The 18,442-nt window shown below is 47.1% G+C and overlaps 1 protein-coding gene across 30 annotated transcripts in view; it reads right to left on the bottom strand.

Annotated features, from left to right (window-relative positions):
* The window catches only part of ABLIM1 (actin binding LIM protein 1), a 293,132-nt gene that overhangs the window by 153,028 nt on the left and 121,662 nt on the right, over positions 1-18,442 (bottom strand). The window contains exon 1 of one of the 30 annotated variants that reach the window (XR_008424947.1): positions 8,703-9,322. The exons of the other annotated variants lie outside the window; for them this stretch is intronic. The gene's annotated coding sequence lies outside the window, so the exon portion shown is untranslated. Of the gene's footprint in view, positions 1-8,702; positions 9,323-18,442 lie in introns of those variants that run through there. 30 annotated transcript variants of the gene reach the window in all.

Raw genomic sequence — 18,442 nt, forward strand, 5'->3', positions numbered from 1 at the left:
AGGGATCTTGGGCCATTCCCTTTCGCTCTGGACTGTGTACCTACCCTGCTACTTTAAAAAAAAAAAAACCTCTCCAGGTCAACTGACCTTCATTCACTTTATTGAGCACCTACTGCAAGATCCATGTTTGAAGCCTTTGCAAATATCATCTCATTTAAATTAATCCTGACAATAAAATGTGGAGATGGTCAAATGGTTCTTCTCCAGTGTTTTTATTGCTTTATCAAAGTTTAAGAGACTAAATACGCCTATATTCATAAAAAACCAAATATGTTTCCAATGCATGACAGCAACACTCTACTCCTCCTCCTGCCAGATGTGTTCAACGTTTGGTGTTTTTCTGGCCTTCAACACTACATTTCTTTTTTTTTCTCTTTTTTCTTTTTTTGAGAGAGAGACAGATTGTGAGCAGGGGAGGGGCAGAGAGAGACGGAGGCACAAAATCCGAAGCAGGCTCCAAGCTCTGAGCTGTCATCACAGAGCCCGATGTGGGGCTTGAACTCACAAACTGTGAGATCGTGACCTGAGCCAAAGTCGGACACTTAACCGACTGAACCACCCAGGCGCCCCTATTATTATTTTTTTAAGCGGGTTTTTTGTTGCAGACACAGCAATAAGGCTTTCCAATGCTTAAACTCATCAGATAGCTTACCAAACCTCCCCCACCTGGAGAGAAAAGGGGGCATTCTCAGTACCGTTGTTCACTGAAGAAAAAATGGAATCTCCGGCAGGGTAAGAGTTTGGCTCCCTGTCCTCTGGGAAGTAAGCAGCGGAGACGTGTTCATCTGATACTATTTGCCAGCATTCACCCCTGGGCAGCGCGCCGCCTCCAGGTAAATAAGATGTACCGCCTATGGGCTGCACAACGCCAGAGGGTCCTGCTCCACTACAGGAGGATCAGAACAGCGCCCTGGAGGGAAGCGACGCACAGGCTGTGTAACAAAAGGGCCTTCCCACCTCTCCAAATACCTTCAGATTGCTTGCACGGTACCGGCCCCCTACCTAATAGTTTGTATCGTCTTCCCTCTGTACTAGCAAGCTGCAGCTCTCTGTCTGGCCTTGTTGGCTTGATTCATGTTTCGGCTCTGCCTTCTCTGCCCACTTATTATGCAAACCCACAATATTAGCGCCGCCACCCTGCGGTCGTGTGGCTTTCGCGGTGGTCGTGGCCTTTCCCCGAGGGGTCTCCAGTCACACCAGCTCCCTCCGAGGGCAAGAGGCCACTCTTGGCCTCTTGTTTTGAAAGTCCCAGCTCACTGAGAGTCCTGTTGCACACTGCAGGGGTGCCTCTCACTCGAGACAGGAGTGATGGCAGAAGTGTCCTGAACCGGAAGAAGGATCACGACTTTCCTGCTATGCTGAAGGCTTGCTATCACAACTCAGCTCTCAGATGTTCCTGAGTGAGGGGTGACTTCTCTCCAAAGCCCCCAGACTACAGTATTTCTGGAAGCGCTCGGATATGTCAAACACGAATGCTATGTATATTGCACACGGTGCCCCACAGACGAAGCAGAAGAGCGGCTGCACTGATGGTGGGTGAGACCATGCCCGACAGGCTGTGCCAGCCCTGAACTTGCCCTTCTCTCCTTGGCTGAGATGCAAAACCAAGGAAACCCAGTGAGCAAGGTGACAGGAAGTGGTGATGTAGAAACATAGGGCTAAATGAAAAAGCAGTTCCAGAAATACCAGGCTTAGAAGCTGATGAGGCCTAAACAGGGGTTTCCTTTGGCTTTGCTGCTAAACTTGAGCCAAGTAGCATTTTACTCGGCATTTAGCAGCGGGGTCAAGTCTTAACTGTTTCAAGCGCCCAAAAAGAGGACACCAAATTCTGGCCAACGTCTGTTGAGGATAAAACGATCACTAAAAGATTCTACAGTTATTTTGTCAAAACTTTTCCAGCTGCAAGGGAAGAAACCCAACTTCACCAAAGCACACCCATCGTATGAGTATCCAAGATAGAAATGGGGGTATCCAAGATAGAATGGGGTGCCCAGGAAAGTACCTTATTCTGTCTTCATCCAACAAAACTTTAGGTTTTCAAACTTCACTTTGACCTAATGAAACATGAAATCGGTTCAACGGATCATGACCAGCGTATTTTAAAACTAGAAGAGAATAAGGTGCCTGGGTGGCTCAGTTGGGTAAGCATCCAAGTCTTGATTTTGGCTCAGGTCAGGATCTCACGGTTGTGAGATCCAGCCGGGCATTGGGTTCTACACGGACAGTGTGGAGTCTGCTTGGGATTCTTCCTCTCTTTCTCTGCCCCTCCGCTCCTCATGCACACTGGCTCGCGCGCTCTCTCTCGAGATAAACTTGAAAAAAGGTAAATAAAAAAGATAGAATATAGAGTAAATGTATCGTTTCACGTGACTTTTATTTTAGTCATTGCTATGCATATGCGCAGGAGTCCTGGGTCCTGATGTGTGCATGCCTGCTGTGGTTAGATTTGGTGAGTGGTGTTTTAAACCCCAGACCACAACCTGGAGGCCCTGAGGCTGAGTCCTGCCCACAGACGTGTTTCGTTTGGCCCACACAAAGACTTTTTGTCGTTGTTGTGTTTGAAGAGAAAGTTGCATCATCTGCTTGAAGGGCTGATCCTTTTACCCACAGAAACGGTGGATTAGCTAGACCATGTCCAAGTGTGGTCCCTGGACCAAGAGCATCAATACCGCCTGGGAACTGCAAAACCTCAAGCCGTTCTCCAGACCTACTGAATCAAAAACTCTGGGAGCGGGGTGCAGAAATCCGTGTTTTCATGATCTCTCCGGGTGGTTCTGATGCCTGCTAATGTTTGTGGACCACTGCCCTAGGCAGTAATTTGCCGGAAGTATTAAGAAAGCCAGGATCTTCACGGTTAAGTCCAAATAGTCAAACAAATCAGCCTGTTGGATTGCATTAGGGCATAGAAACTAGCTCCTTGTGCCCCCCCTAGGGCACACTGGGCCATAATAGCATTAATCATGTCAATGTGAACACAAATACAATGTTTCAAAGAAAAGAGGTCAGGCATACAAATATTCACCCTCCCCAGTGTTAACAAAATTTGCCCTTGAATACACAGCTCCTGCCAATTTGGGATAAACATACCTCTCAGTATGAGTCACCATCAGGCCAACACACAATGAAATAGGAAGCTGGCTGGTTTCTACTGTGGTGTGCCCAGATCAGGCTCAACCACAATGGGAGAAATCTGCACCACTCACCGATCACTGAACCTTCTGAAAAGTTCTCTGGCTCTCTAATGCTGGCTCAGGAAAACACTCGGCATTTTGACTTTGGCATACTAGAGACAATATCAGGACTCTCCTTCTTGCCCCCCAAGGGCCGTGAATATGATGTCACACAGAGGGTCCCCTCCTCCAAGTGAATCAGAGGAGATTTTCATCTTGGTCGGATGAGTCTACCTTAGGAGGCCGTTGCTGTGGGAATTTGGAAAAGTCTATTTGTTGTTCTGTAAAAGAAGGTGTTTGTGATGGAGTACAAGCTGTTTTATCCTTTCTAGCCACCTGACTGGGTAATTACAGAGGCAAGAGGCAGGGCCACCCAAAGTCTGGGAGTGGTTGGCTCAAGCTGCAGCGTAGATGCTCACTGTCTCCATGTTCTTAAGTCCACTCCCTCATCAAAAATTGTTCTCAAGAGCTCCAGGTAAATTTAAGTCACTGTGTTCCTCCTCTTAGATTTACTTATATGTGCAGCCTTAACTCTAATTATAGAAATGAAGTCTTCTTGAATTTCTGGGTAAACATCTTTTAGACATCTGTGAGTAAATGGCACAGGGAAATGGGTTTATTATTTTTTTAATGTGAAATTCTTTCCCGTAGCTTTGGAAGTCCCAGTATCTGGACAGCCCTACTGTAGTGAAGGTAGGCTGGGCAGAGTCTACTTCCGATGAGAGTAGCACTTTCATTTAGATCATAGTAAGAGCAGTTCACACTTGGATTTTTTTTCCTCTAAGGTGGAATATGACTGGAGCTTCCTTCCTTCCAAAGACGCAAAGTTCAAAACCGAGCTGCGTGCATAAGTCACCCATCAAGACCATTTATTCCAAAACCTGTAACATCAGGTTGTCTCCCTTAATAGACAGCTTCTCCTTAGACCTTGTTTAGGAAGTGTCGTTGTCATTGGTGAAAAGCTTGGGGCTTTTCAAGTTAAGGAAACAGTGAAGAAGCTAGACAAGCCCAGGAGTGGGGAGGGGAGGGGCATTAAGCATTAATCTGGGAAGCCGAGTTGGAAAACTGAACCGAAAAGAGGCTGTTAAACACCAAAGCGAGGCCTGAGGGGCAACTTGGACATGAGGAATAGCTACACCACAGAGAAAGATCTACTGTTCTCAGACCTCCCCAGAGATGGAACAGAAATGGATTTCAATTACATCAGGCAGTGTGCACGCACCTGAGTGGGTAGTGGCTGTGTGTTTCGGGGAGGGGTGGGGGGGCAGATACCACTAGAGGCAGCAACACTAGACGCCTGTAAAGGTTTTTTACAAGACTGTATACGAAGTCAACAAATACTCGAGGAGATAGCACTTTCTTAAGTCGCACAGGTGATTCAGCTGTTGTTTCATTTTCCGTGTGTTTACTTAGGTGTACAGAGTAATTCTAGAAGAATTTACAGAAGGGATGGGCCCTTGAGAAGCATTAGAAGGAAGCTGTACTTGAGTTAGGTCTTTGACAAATTCAGAAAAGGAGAATACAGGTATTTCCCGCAAGGGCCAAAGGGGCAGCGTGACACAGGCTGGAGGGAGGAAATGGCCTCCATGATGACTCAAATAGGACCAATGTGGGGAGAAGGGGAGCAGAAGTACAATTAGCAGAGGTTTGGGAGCCAGACAGGACTGGGTAGAAAATCAGCTTCTCTACGTTCCAGCTAAGTGATCTCTGGCAGGTTTCTAAACCCCTGCGAGCCTTCCCTTCCTCATATATTAAAGGGGAGGAATACCACTGACCTTGACGGTTGAGAGATTAGAGACCATGTATTTAAAGCTCTCAACACAAAGCCTGCCATTTAGTATGTGTTCAATAACCAGTGGATATAATAACATTAAAAATAATAAAACAAGACGGGCTTGGTCAGGGGTGTGGAGGAGGTAATTTAAGGACTGGAGGAATCCTCAATGATCGGTAGGAAGCTCTGAATCTTACCTTGTCACTCATTTAGGTTTTTGAGCCGGAAATATGAGGACATCGGTGCCCTGAGAGGATTACTTTGGTGCCAGTCTGTAGGACACATGGGAGACACAAACACCACTGTTCTCAGAAGCTACCAAGAAACAAGAAACAAGCGTCTCTACGTTCCAGCTAAGTGATCTCTGGCAGGTTCTAAACTGTGTGTGCTGTGTGTGTGTGTGTGTGTGTGTGTGTGTGTGTCTCCCGTTCACCTGAATGTCAGGTGGAGAGTACACATATCTCCCTCGAGGGTGGACTAAAAGGAGTTTCCCTGGGTCCCACTCTACCTTAAGAGCAGGTTGAGCCACCCAACAGTCTCAGAAACCAAACAAAAAAGGGTGTGCCCAAATGTAAAACTCTATTTACCTTGATGTGTCTCCCTCACTGCTAAATTCTTATTCTCTCACATGGTTTCCAAACCGTAAGCCTCCCTTATTATTTAAATCAGATGAGTGTTCACATAACTCAGTCTCTAGGGCGTATTCTTGTTTTCTCTGACAAAAACCATAAATCCCTTTCGTACTTTTAAAGCGGGCACTAGAACACACACAGAAGCTAGACAATTAGAGCTTTTAAATGAGGAGAGTGGGCCTCTGGAGTTTAGGTCGATGAGAGCGTATTCAGGAAGGCACATATTGACTGATAAACCCGCCAAACTCTCTCCTGCTCATCTGTCACAGGATGCAGCAAGGGTAAGACGTCCTTGAACACATCAGAGAAATAACCATTTCATCAAGATTCTGGGATCAATAAGCGTCTACAACTGGAAGTGGACGGGCGACCGGTTAGCAGAAGAAAAGATAGCGAGGGTCCAAATGTATCAGCAAATGCTATTCCACACTAGGAGAGGTATTATCTGCAAGCAACCTTTCTCTCCCGTCAGGGTCAACCCCAAACCAGATACATGCAAACTTTGCCCAGGAGAGAAAATAAGGGCTCGAACCAATGCGAGCTAAGCCATCCTACGTGGTGAGCACAACGCAGCATCCATTATCCCTCCTTTACAAGGGCCCCCGCGTTCCTCAGGACGGACGTGCCACGAACTAAACCCGCTCAGGGGAGACCTGCGTCAGCTCCGGGAGGAAGATGCGAGGCGTCTCTGGGAGCAAGAGGAAACGGAGAGGACTAGAAGAGTCCGGGGATGGAGAAGACAAAGGTTCGGGTCCCACCTCTGAGCACAAGCCAGTCTGTTTCAACTGTTGAGAATCTAGGATGGGCAGATACTAGGTAAGCTGTGCACGAGAAAATTACAGATGGAGACGCGGTGCTGCTTCAGAGGGGCTCACCATCTAGCGAGAGAGCCAGCGGACGTCCACACACTGTCCTAAGTGCAGTCACCGCTCCACGCACGCCATCTGATGGAACGCAGAGGATGAACCCTTGGTCCAACCACCCGCTGTGTGACCTTGAACAATTTCCTGACCCTTTCGGAACCCCCGTTTTCTCCTCTCCAGGATGGATGCCTGGACCACGTGCTCCCCCGTGCCCGGCTCACTTTAAAAGCTACGGTGGTAGCCTTCTTTCCACAGAATCTCTCGTGTACCTGCCCCACATCCTGCCTTCCTCCGTTGTTGGCTGAGGTTGTGGAGAGCTGGGAGGTGGCAGCACGGACTGGCACAGACCTCAAAATAAAAAAGGAACGGCCTTTAATCGGTGGCGAAGGGCAAAGATAGTACTCGTATGTGACCTCTCAGTGGCCCATCCCCACGTTCCAGTTAGAAAGTGGCTACTCACTTGTAAAGTGAGCGTGAGCCCAGCCGATCAATCTGAGTTTGGGGACACCTGCAATGACTCGGAAAAGGAGTTGCTCTTTGGGGATCCCTGATCCGTGGTTTAGAGCAGGTCTGGGGCTTCCCTGGGCTCCGTGGGAATGGAATCAAGAAGCGGCTTTTGTAATCCCCTTTCCCATCACCCACAAATTACTTATATTGGGGAAACAAACTCCAATCCATGAGCAACAGAGATCAGGGCTGGGGTTATTCTAGTCGGGTGGAAGGTACAAACGGAGAACCCTGGCCTTTATGAAATGTCAGCATCTGTATATGCTGCTCTGAAAGTTCCTGAAAACATCCCCCAAAGAGAGGGAACATCATTAGAAGCATCTTTATTCACACCAAAACATTTCACTCGATTACCACCTCCTCAGTGAAAGACCAAAGCTAATTCAAGGGATTATTAAAGACACACAGGAGCAGAATGGATAGAGCAGAACCACGTTTCTCTTTGTCCCAAGGTGCAGCTTTAGCACGGTTAGCTGTCATGATCCCATTTCTCCAGCCATCCGTCAGTATAACAAAACCAAACTGAGTTTCCAGCAACAAGAATCCATTTGCGTTTGGCGTGTTTACCTCAAAGTTACTCCGTGTAGGGGCTCTCAGTGAAAACGGATGCAGATACATCATTGAAATGGTTCAAGGAAGCCCCAAAAGAACAGACATCCGTGTTGACGGAGAAAGTCATGGCCCACAGCAAGAAAGCGTGGCAGAATAAATCCAAGCTTACCAAAGAGCAAAATTAAAGGGTGGTTACTCACATTTTAAAATCATGTGTTTAAGGTCCCTAAGACATATTATTAAGAGGGGGAAAAAAATCAAGTCACAGAAAAACGACAGAATGGTCCCGTTTTTATACTCCTTCTATCTCTCTCCCTCTCTCTCTCTTAACCTCTCTAGAAGGATACACAAGATTGACGAATGATAAGGGGGAATTGAGGTGGACAGGGTAGGGGCAAGACGCTTCCACTTTTCGCTCTCTATTCTCCTGTAGCATTTCACTTTCTTAAGATATATTTTATGTATTAGTTGGATCATTAAAACCAAGGATTGCTGTGTTCTTTTTACATTTTTCAGATAAGCTAATAATTTAAACTAGAATTCAATTCTGAAAAATTTACAATTCAGGACCACACCCAGTTCAAAAAATAACGCACACCTGCGCGGAGTGCCCCGCCTTCTCCCTTTTGACATTCTCCTCGCCACCTGATTTGCCACCTTTGAGAGCGCATCCTTCACAAAGGTGTCTGGAGGGGTGATCAGGGATACCGTGGGAATGCCAGGGGATTAAAACAGCACACCTGAGACCCTCCAAACAGCCCGCTTCTCTGCTCAGCCGGTCCCAGCTAGGCCGGGTCATGTCCCAACACGGCACAAATCTGGCAAAAGGACCCCTTCGTTACACATCGTCAGTAACTTATTGATTTGAGGGGGGCGGGTGGTGAGGAAGAGAATGAAGGCTCGCTAGGCTGGGGGGTGGGGGCAGGAAGGCAACTCTCAAACACAGCGAAACATTCAAGATGCAATTCCAAATCAAAAGAGACACACATTAAGGAGCTCAGCTGTACAAACACTCCAGAAATAGGATGCGCTTCAGACGCCGGCGGCTAAATTAAAGGTTCTTAATGACTTCACAATACAGAGGGTCTCGCCCCAAGAATATGTCTGCCTGGCTTTCGACTGATCGTCCCCCATGAGGTGGCCGAGCCCCGCAGCACCAATGCAACTCCTGCAACCATGCACAGGGATCGATATTTATAATTACCTTTCTCCTTCACCATGGCAACCGGGTCCTCTGGCGAGCAGCGCCGAAAGAAACAGCAGTAAAGTCTGGGAGCGGGAGCGCTCCTGGGCGGACAGATCCGCGGTGCAGACGCTGCGAGGAAAAGCCCCCCGCATCCACTCGCGGGGTCTGGGGCTTCTTTCTAAAATCCCGCCCCCATCCCGGGGGGCCGAGCTCCAGCGCCCGCCCCGCGATCGCCGCCGAGTGGCGGCCGCGCCCAGCTCGGGGACTCTGCCCTTGAGCCGAAACCTCTCGCTACAGCAGCTGCTGCCGTAACAAATGCAAAATTCCACTGTCCTAATCTCTGGTCACTGACACCACTTTGCATTCCTCGCGCCCAGGCCCGGGAGAACGGGCAACAAAACGCTCCCTTCCCGGAGCCTGATAAATCATTGCCAGAAGAGGGGGGCCGAGGAACGGCCAAGGGACTGTTTCAATAAAACTAGTCAATTGTTAGCTCATTAGTTGCCTATCACCGCTGCTCCCTATTCTTATTCCGGCTTCGTTCGGACACACGGAATAAATAAAATTAACCGTAGTAGAAAAATCGAGAAATAATGCTAGTGACTCCAAGCTCATTTTCTTCAACTTTGGAGGCTCAACTATAATGAGTGAAGATTGGCCCTGGCGCTCCCCGCCCCCGCCGCCCCCCAGCCCGGCTCCCCGCCCCCACCCCCCTCCTTGGTTTTCCTGAATGGGGGACAGAAGCCGGAGGGGATCGAGACAATGAGAGCCAGCCGGGGAAGAGGATCTTTCAGGATTCAGTTCCTTCCAGGATCATATTCAGGATCGAAGCAAAAATCTGACTTATCCAGTTAGGTAGGATTCCGACTTCCACCTTCTGCTTCATTAGCGTTTTCTAGACAAGCCCCTCGGATATGTGTATGCGAGCCGGAGGGACACTATCCGCAAAGTCGGCGGCCAACAGCCACACCCGCGCCCCTCAAGCCCCTGAGCCCGGCGCGCAGCCGCACTGGCTGCTGACAAGGCTTTGGATTTCTGACCCACGGGGTCACAGGTCAGTCTCCGAGGAGCAGGGGGCTTCTGGGTTCCCAAAGTCCACGCCCACCCCAATCCAGCACCTGTCTCCCGAACCCAGATCCTCCGGCCCCACCCCCAGCCCGGGCCCCACGTTACACATCTCCACCATGTGGGAGAAACGTGACGAGCAAGAGACAAAAAGGCAGACGCAGCCCCACTCGGGGAGAACAGCAGATGGCCAACACATCTTTCCCAACTGGAATGCACAGCCAGTATTAGACTGTATTTACTGCAAATATTGTAACGTGTTGGGTCTAAGAGAGCCAGGGTAACAGAAAGGAATGAAGTCAAGCAACCTGCCTGGGAGGTTGTTTATAGCCGACGTGAGGTTTAGTGGGGTGGGGAGGCCCTTTCCTGCTGGTTTTCTGATGGGTAACAGTAGCAGATCTCGAGCAGCTGTGACATTCCTACATCTGTGACTCAGGGTTTTACTATTAATAGCTTGAGTGTCTCAGCCGGGAAGGGCTAAGTCCCCTCCAACCCCTGAATCGTCTTTTCTACAAAACGTACTTTGCTCCCACTGCTCCCTGCCCCCGCTGCAGCCCCACGGGTCATGTTTTTCCTAAGTCAGCAGCCAGCTGGAGTCTAAGTGCTCCTTGAAGCAGCTTTACCAACCTCCATTCATACACAGGAGCCAAGCATTAGAGCAACGCCCCGCAAGTCCAGGGAGATGGGCGGGGCTCAAGAGCGGTGCAGGGAGCAGGGAAGGAGTCGTTGATAGTCCCCAGTTTTCATGCACTAAAACTTCACCTGTCTGCTCCTGCCCCTCTCCCCCCAGTCACCCCCAGAGCTCGTAAAGAGACGCTGACAAGCAAAATTAACCTCAGAGAAGTGGAGTTAGTTTGGTGCTGTGAGCCTAGCAGGTGAATTTATTTTATTGTATTTTTGCTGCATAGGCACCGAGGCACTTCTCTCCGAGGCTTTCATGTTATTCAGCTCAAAGCTGAGGGAACAGGGCTCTCTCATCCTTCTCCTTCCTTCTGCGGCTCACTCTGTCCCTCTCTCCCGATTGGAATGAGACAGAAAAACACCACTGGGTTTCTAGTCCAAATCCAATCCTACCTCAATGTTCCCGGTATTGTAAATGCAATTAGTTCAACTTCTCTCTTACTCGGGATGACCATTTTTAATCCTGAGATTTATTAACCAAACTGGCCCCTATTACAGTTCTGAACCTTCCTGTATACCTCGGTGGATAAAGTGCACAGAAAACCTGATTTAGAAAGGCTCTCTGGCAGCTTTAGAGACTAAGCTAACAGAGTGACAGTTGGTGCCTATTCATTTTCAGAGAAGCCTTTCCTAAAGGAAAATACTACATAGTGGTTCAGAGAGATTCCCTCCCTCCTGTGTTTTCCATGGAAAGAATTTTCCTGCACCACAAAGTGAATGAGTCACCGGGCATTTAGTTGCTAAATAGCAGTCATAAGTTCCCCCCAACAATCAGGCACTGCTACTTTAGGATAAAAGCATTCACTGGGTACTTTTAAGATAACCAAAGAGGGTATTACTAAAGTTATTTTTGGAATGTGGGAGAGTAAAACTAAATTGTTTTTGTCTCCTTGCCTCTGGCCGACTGGTTAAGAGCTTAGAGAACAGAACCAAAGCCTGGATATTTTCTCCTTTACCAGTAAAAGCTACAAGCGGTGCGGCAAAATAAAATGCAAGAAAACTATGAAAACTATAAGGTTCACAAGATGGCAGGCCCTTTTATTCTTATTTTTAGAGATGATTTCCATAGAACTTATCTCAATCTCATTCCACTCAAATGAGATAAGACTTCCTAATAACTGACACCAACCCAAGGTTTTATTTGTTGTTTTATTCACCCAAACTGACTCAGTGCTGTCGTCCTTTTTCATTCACTCACAAAATGAAGCAAGCGTTGTCTACAAGCGACCAAAGGACAGCAACCATTTTGTGGGAGAGAAAAGCCATGCTAGCACACAGCCACTCTTGGCAAAAATACAAGAGTGCATCATTTCAATAGAAGCCACGCCAGTCGAAAGGGAAATGTTGCAACCAGAAAACAGACAACCTGGCGGAGCCCTCTTCCTCGTTGTCTTCTCTATTGCCTATTGCTTGGGCACCTGTACGGCGGGAATTTCAGGACCTCTCTGTGACTCCTGGACCCCAGGCTTCCAGGGATCGCACATCCCTCAACACATCAGGACCCACTGGCACAAGAGTGTGCAGAATCCTTTCTAGCAGAATCCAGCTGAAAGAAAACTCAAGATGGAGTTCCTTATTTGCTTTCTGTTTGATGTTGACATCGATCAACCTCACTGCAGACATTTATGGAGCACCGCCTGTGTGCCAGGTACAATGGGGCTGGCAGGTCAAACACAAGAGGAGAGAAACCACTGCTCTGGGGTTGCTTAACATCTAGTGGAGGAAATGCACACACACTAATATTCTCAATAAAATAAGGAAGGTGTTAAAGATAGAAGTAGGGTGCAACGGCTTCCAGGCAGTGCTGAGCACCAACTGGGAGCCGGGAGAAGCTTCCAGAAAGAGTGAGAAGGCAAGCAAAAGCTGCCAAGTGAAGAAAGGGGGTAAGATCATTCATTCCAGGCAGAGGTAGCGGGGAGCAAGAAGACGTCAAGTAGCTCACTGCTCATGGAGAACAAGAAAAGGCTCAAGCCAGGGCTGGGATGGTAATTCAGAGAAGGCTCTGAATGCTGCACTAAGGAGGCTGGACCCTAGAATTGATGTGGTTACAGTCTCAAACCTGAGCTACCTGTTTCTTTCCAAATTAAGTTCAGAACACTTTCGCTTCATCTCAAAGTCTGCTGTGGTCTGTTTCCAACAACATTGCCCCCTTCCTCCAAATTAGGTGTGCGGGTGTATGCATATCCAGGGAATGTCTATGTTTACTAGTTTATTTAAATATTTCCCCGATAGAAATACAAATCAAAGCCACACTGAGATACCACCTCACACCGGTCAGAGGGGCTAAAATGAACAAATCGGGAGACTATAGATGCCGGAGAGGATGTGGAGAAACGGGAACCCTCTTGCACTGTTGGTGGGAAGGAAACTGGTGCAGCCGCTCTGGAAAACAGTGTGGAGTTTCTTCAAAAAATTAAAAACAGATCTACCCTATGACCCAGCAATAGCACTGCTAGGAATTTACCCAAGGGATACAGGAATGCTGATGCATAGGGGCACTTGTACCCCGGTGTTTATAGCAGCACTTTCAACAATAGCCAAATGATGGAAAGAGCCTAAATGTCCATCAACTGATGAATGGATAAAGAAACTGTGGTTTATATACACAACGGAATACTACGTGGCAATGAGAAAGAATGAAATAATGGCCTTTTGTAGCAACGTGGATGGAACTGGAGAGTGTCATGCTAAGTGAAATAAGCCATACAGAGAAAGACAGATACCATATGTTTTCACTCCTATGTGGATCTTGAGAAACTTAACAGAAGACCATGGGGGAGGGGAAGGAGAAAAGTTACAAACAGAGAGAGAGGGAGGCAAACCATAAGAGACTCCTAAATACAGGGAACAAACTGAGGGTTGATGGGGGGTGAAGGAGAGGGGAAAGTGGGCGATGGGCATTGAGGAGGGCACCAGTTGGGATGAGCACTGGGTGTTGTATGGAAGCCAATCAGACAACAAACTATACTAAAAAAATATTTCCCTGATAAATAGAAGGAAACGGTAGCCATGTACATCTCACACACAGCATTTTAAGTAACTCGGACCATATGGGATTGTAGTGATGGCTTCATGTCCATGGCTTCATGTCACAGCCATGTAGGCTGTGAGCTCCATGAAGGCAAGTAGGGTTTCACATTTTTCTCCCTTCCCAAGGGTACACCCTGCAGGCCTCCGGGGATAGAAATACTAGGGGTGCTTTGAATGTAAACACCAAGACATCTTGGTCCCCACCCAAGATCTGATGATTCAGATTCTCTGCAGAGGAGGCTGGAGCTATAGCCAGTTCTCTAAGTGACCAAGAATCACTGCCCTAGCACGCTGGCCTGTAAAGCAGGCGAATGTGAGATGCACAAACACAGCTACACACCATGCTGCCACATCTAAAAAGCAACAGCCCAGTTGGTTAAGCGTCCGACTTCGGCTCAGGTCACGATCTCACGGTTCGTGAGTTCGAGCCCCGCGTCGGGCTCTGTGCTGACAGCTCGGAGCCTGGAGCCTGCTTCGGATTCCGTGTCTCCCTCTCTCTCTGCCCACCCCCCTCCCCCTGGAGCTCTGTCTCTCTCTTTCTCTCAAAAATAAATAAACATTAAAAACTAAATAAATAGCAACAGTGCAGTCAGTTAACCATCAGACTCTTAATTTCAGCTCATGTCATGATCTTGTGGTTTGTGAGTTCGAGGCCCGCATTAGGCTCTGCACTGACGGTGAGGAGCCTACTTGGGATCCTCTCTCTGTCTCCCCCTACCTCCCCAACCCCCCGTGCTCTCCCTCTCAAAATAAATAAATAAAATAAACTTTAAAAAAATAAATAAAAAATAAAAAGCAATGCCTCTTGGTCAGCTAAAATAACAATCATCCGGACATTCACTGCGAACTTAATGGAAATTTATTGGAAGTGAGGATTCCAGAGTTTCTTATGGCCTGAGACAAATTCCTAAATGTCCAGGCCCTCTTGATCTTACTCTCATGTCCTCAACAGAGAATTCCGAGGATTTTTTCCACATGAATCTCACTGACTCGAGGCCCAGCAAAGTTCTTTTCCATGAATTCTTCAAGTCGAATTATTTCACATTTGTATGCAAAATTCCCCCCACTGTCCTCCTCAGAAGCCAATGTTGAATTTGGATCTGAGCAATAGTTTGCAGCTTAAGAAAAACTACTAAGGTATAAAGCTCCCTATAAATAATCCACTAAAGATATAAACTGCAGAGAGAGCATAAAACAAGCCATTTTCCTACGTGTGTCCTAGAACCTATTACCAGAATTCACAGGATCTCTTGATAGTAAAAGCGTTTCGCGGAGGAGTTTAGCCTAATGGAGGTATGTGAGAAGTTCACAAGAAATACAGAAATAGGTCTGAATTACTTGGGAAAAGACCCCTCAAAAAAAAAAAAAAAAGGCAGTTTGTTTTTAGCTTTATCTTCTTTCCTTAATAGTTTCTAGGTAGAAATACAATGAGTGGGCAAGAACAATCCAGATGCTAGATCATCTAGAAATCCAATGGCTTCCCTAGGAACGTTCTCTTTTTTCTGGTATTTAGTGCCGCCAGCGTCCTGAGCTTGACTACATTGCAGTGAAGGATTTACATGTCTATTTTTGCAAAAGGCTCTGGGCTTTCTGAGGGAAGGGGTCACCTGTGAGTATCTGTATTCACGTAGTGACAGGAGCAAAGTAGGAACGCAATATTTGATGAATATTAAGAATAAATGGCCCTAGCTTATCATAGTAAGTCAAAGTAAGTATTCATTTTATTTTTTTCAGTTTGATAATCAAATAGACTGATTTAAAAAATCTCACTGAAATACAATAAAAGTAAATTCGGTCTCATAGGTAAGTCAACCTAGCAGTTGCGTGAAAGATGCAAAGCCATAATTCACCTTGGAGAGAAAGCAAGCTGAAAAGAAATGTAACCAGGCAGTCGTCTTACCGAGTCCCGAGTCCCGTTAGTAACTAGCCCTCGATACCACTTTTGTCGCCATTTACAGAATGTTCGTAATGCGTCAGCCACCATTCTATCACCTCATTTAATCCTTGTAACAACTGGATGAGATAATGTTATTACAGCCTCACACATGAGGGAAGAGATTTGTCAGAATCCAAAGCTTTGTCGGGCCTTCCCTTCCACAGAGGTGGTGAAAGAGCCTTTCCTTCCCCGTCCCAACCACACACACACACACACACACACACACACATTTTTTTGAGTCAAGATGCTCTCGATGTACATTGACTTCTTTGGCATTTCCTTCAAACTTGGCACAATAGAAATGACGTTGCATTTTGCCTTCTTTGTACAGAACAGTCTTCCCTTGATAGCTTACCCTTTGTTAGCTGGACTTCTTATGAGACGATCTGCTAGGTGAACAGCATCCTAACCTTGGCCTGGTGAGCTCATCCTTGGCTGGCCAGGGGAGCACGGTGTACCCAAATCCACATATCACGTCTTTATTTAAAAATTTTTTTAGGGGCGCCTGGGTGGCTCAGTTTTAATGTTTATTTATTAAAAAAATGTTTTATTTATTAAAAATGTTTTATTTATTAAAAAATGTTTTAATGTTTATTTATTTTTGAGAGACACAGAGCATGAGTGGGGGAGGGGCAGAGAGAGAGGGAGACACAGAATCCGAAGCAGGCTCCGGGCTCCGAGCTGTCAGCACAGAACCTGATGTGGGGCTGAAACCCACGAGCAGTGAGATCTTGACCTGAGCCAAAGTCGGATGCTTAACCAACTGAGCCACCCAGGTGCCCCAACATATCACGCCTTTAAGGTATAATTCACTCACCCTGTGGAATCATTCTCAAGGACTAGCATTCCTATGGTTTCCGTAGAAAAAGAATTTTACAAATTTGTGGTGTGTGAGTGTGTGTGTGGGGGGGGTGGATCAGAGAATTTTTGCAGGGTTTACAAAGCCTACGTTTGCCCCCGACCCTTTGTTTCACCTTACAACTCTAATTACTCCCTGGCACGCTCCCGGAAAACAACTTCTCTCTCATTCTCCCCAGACATCTCCGCCATCATCTGTGGGACAGGCCAAAGAAGGCATGCAAAGTGCACAGCCATTAGCGCATTTGCTGCCACCAAAAAGGGTGACATTGTCACCCAACACACGTCTCAGTGGGTGTCTCCAGTTCTTGGTGCAAGGAGAGAAGGGGCCATGGGAACTACGGTGTAGGCAACACTAGAACACGTACGAAAACATAGGCATTAGTTTCACGCATATGTAAGGGAAAACGAAGTCCTGAGGCAAACATGCCCAAGGTTACACAGTTACTTAGAAATGGGTCAAGACTCCTGATGTCTTACCTCTCTCTACCCAGTGGCTAGTCTGCTATGTCACACCGGCCACATGGGCAGCCTGATCAGACACAGCCAGGGTTTGAATTCCAGCTCCGCCAGAGGCAGAGTGACCTTGGGCACAGGATTTTCTGTCTCCGGGTTTCAGCAGTCTCATCCGGGACTGGTAGTAATACGCTCCGCTTGTAAGGAGGTGAGAACAGGGCTGCTTCGAGGGCACGCGGCCTGTGCAATTACACAGGGCCCGGGCTCAGAAGGGCCCTCCATTTGGTGTGATGCTTTGATCACATCACACTGATGTCTTTAATAATTTTATCTCTGAACTTGTGTTTTACAGGTGACATCCACTGGGAGAGTGGAGCATGTGTGTGAGCAGAGGAGACAGACGCAGAATGGTAATGCCATTCCTTTGCATGTGGTGTTCGCAGGGCTCCATGAGTACAGAACTCCAGGGGACCAAGGTTCATGCTGGGAGCTCACGGAGACTCCAGGCGATGGCAAGGTAAGGGTGTTACACCCACCACCGAATAACCAGGGGTGCTGAGAGGTCAGTCTCCATTCAGATCGGAACACTCACTTCAAGTGCGGAAAGACGGCAACGGTGAATGGTCTTCTGGAAAACAATCAGCCAAGGAACCCTATCTCATCCTTTCCGACTCCTGTTACCTGTGTTAGCCAACCGTGTACTGAACATGATGACATCAAACAAAGGGAAAGGTAGGACGACCCATTTCCTCCTTCCCTCCGTCAACAAGCCAAAGACAGAGAGCGCTGGGACGTGCATGCATCACGAAGCAAAAGAAAAAACAGCTGAGTTAGTTGTGTGCAGAATTCCCGCTCTTCTTTAAAGAATGAAATACATATGTGTCTACGACCTACGAGATATAAATTGTGTAACTTTGGTGATTCTACCTCAAATTTGATTGTCTCCTACTTGCATTTAAAACGGGCACTGCACAATATGAACATGAAAGGTCCAATTCATGTTAATACTATAAAATTTCACTTGGGACATTAACTAGCAAAGGAAAACACTACACCAAGGTGAGAGAGAGGGTGTGAAATAAGGGAAAAGGCTTTATATTTTGGTCCCTTTAATGGGACTTTATTCCTGCACTTTACACAAGGGGCCCCACGTTTTCCTTTTGCACCGGGCTCCGCAAATTCTGTGCTGGGCTCGGGGTGAGGATTAGGGACACGAGACAGAAGAGCCCTGCGCTGAGACCCACTATGAGAAAAGGCAGTAACGGATGTTATTGTTTAGTTTCTCATTGCCTCCTCGATTGACAACAAAATAGGATAGGCTTGAAAACTGTAAAATTCCAGTTTTCAAAACCATTTGAGGATATCAGGAGCCTTTTGAAAACATCGAATCTGGGGGATTTAACTTACAACGCCCTGAAGGATTTTAGTACCTCCTGATGCCTCGGTGTATGACCTTTGCTGCCAAATGAGACAAGGCATGTGATGCCAACCATTAAAGAAAGAATGGGCATCGATGTAAGGAATCCTCCCAGGAAGACAAAATTACTCTCCTCAGCCCATGCACTCATTCAGCAAGTATTTACTGAATGCTTCCTAAGGGTCAGTGCCTGTTCTAGGAGCTGGGATATCACAGTGAACAAACCAGAAATCTTTGCTGGATGGAGTTTACATTCTAGTTGAGGAGGGGGAGGGGGGCTGATATAATAAAATATATACGCAAAAAATATATATA

This window comes from Panthera pardus, unplaced genomic scaffold, assembly GCF_024362965.1.
Source record: "Panthera pardus isolate Hobbes unplaced genomic scaffold, ASM2436296v1 HiC_scaffold_22, whole genome shotgun sequence".
NCBI classification, from domain to species: Eukaryota; Metazoa; Chordata; class Mammalia; order Carnivora; family Felidae; genus Panthera; species Panthera pardus.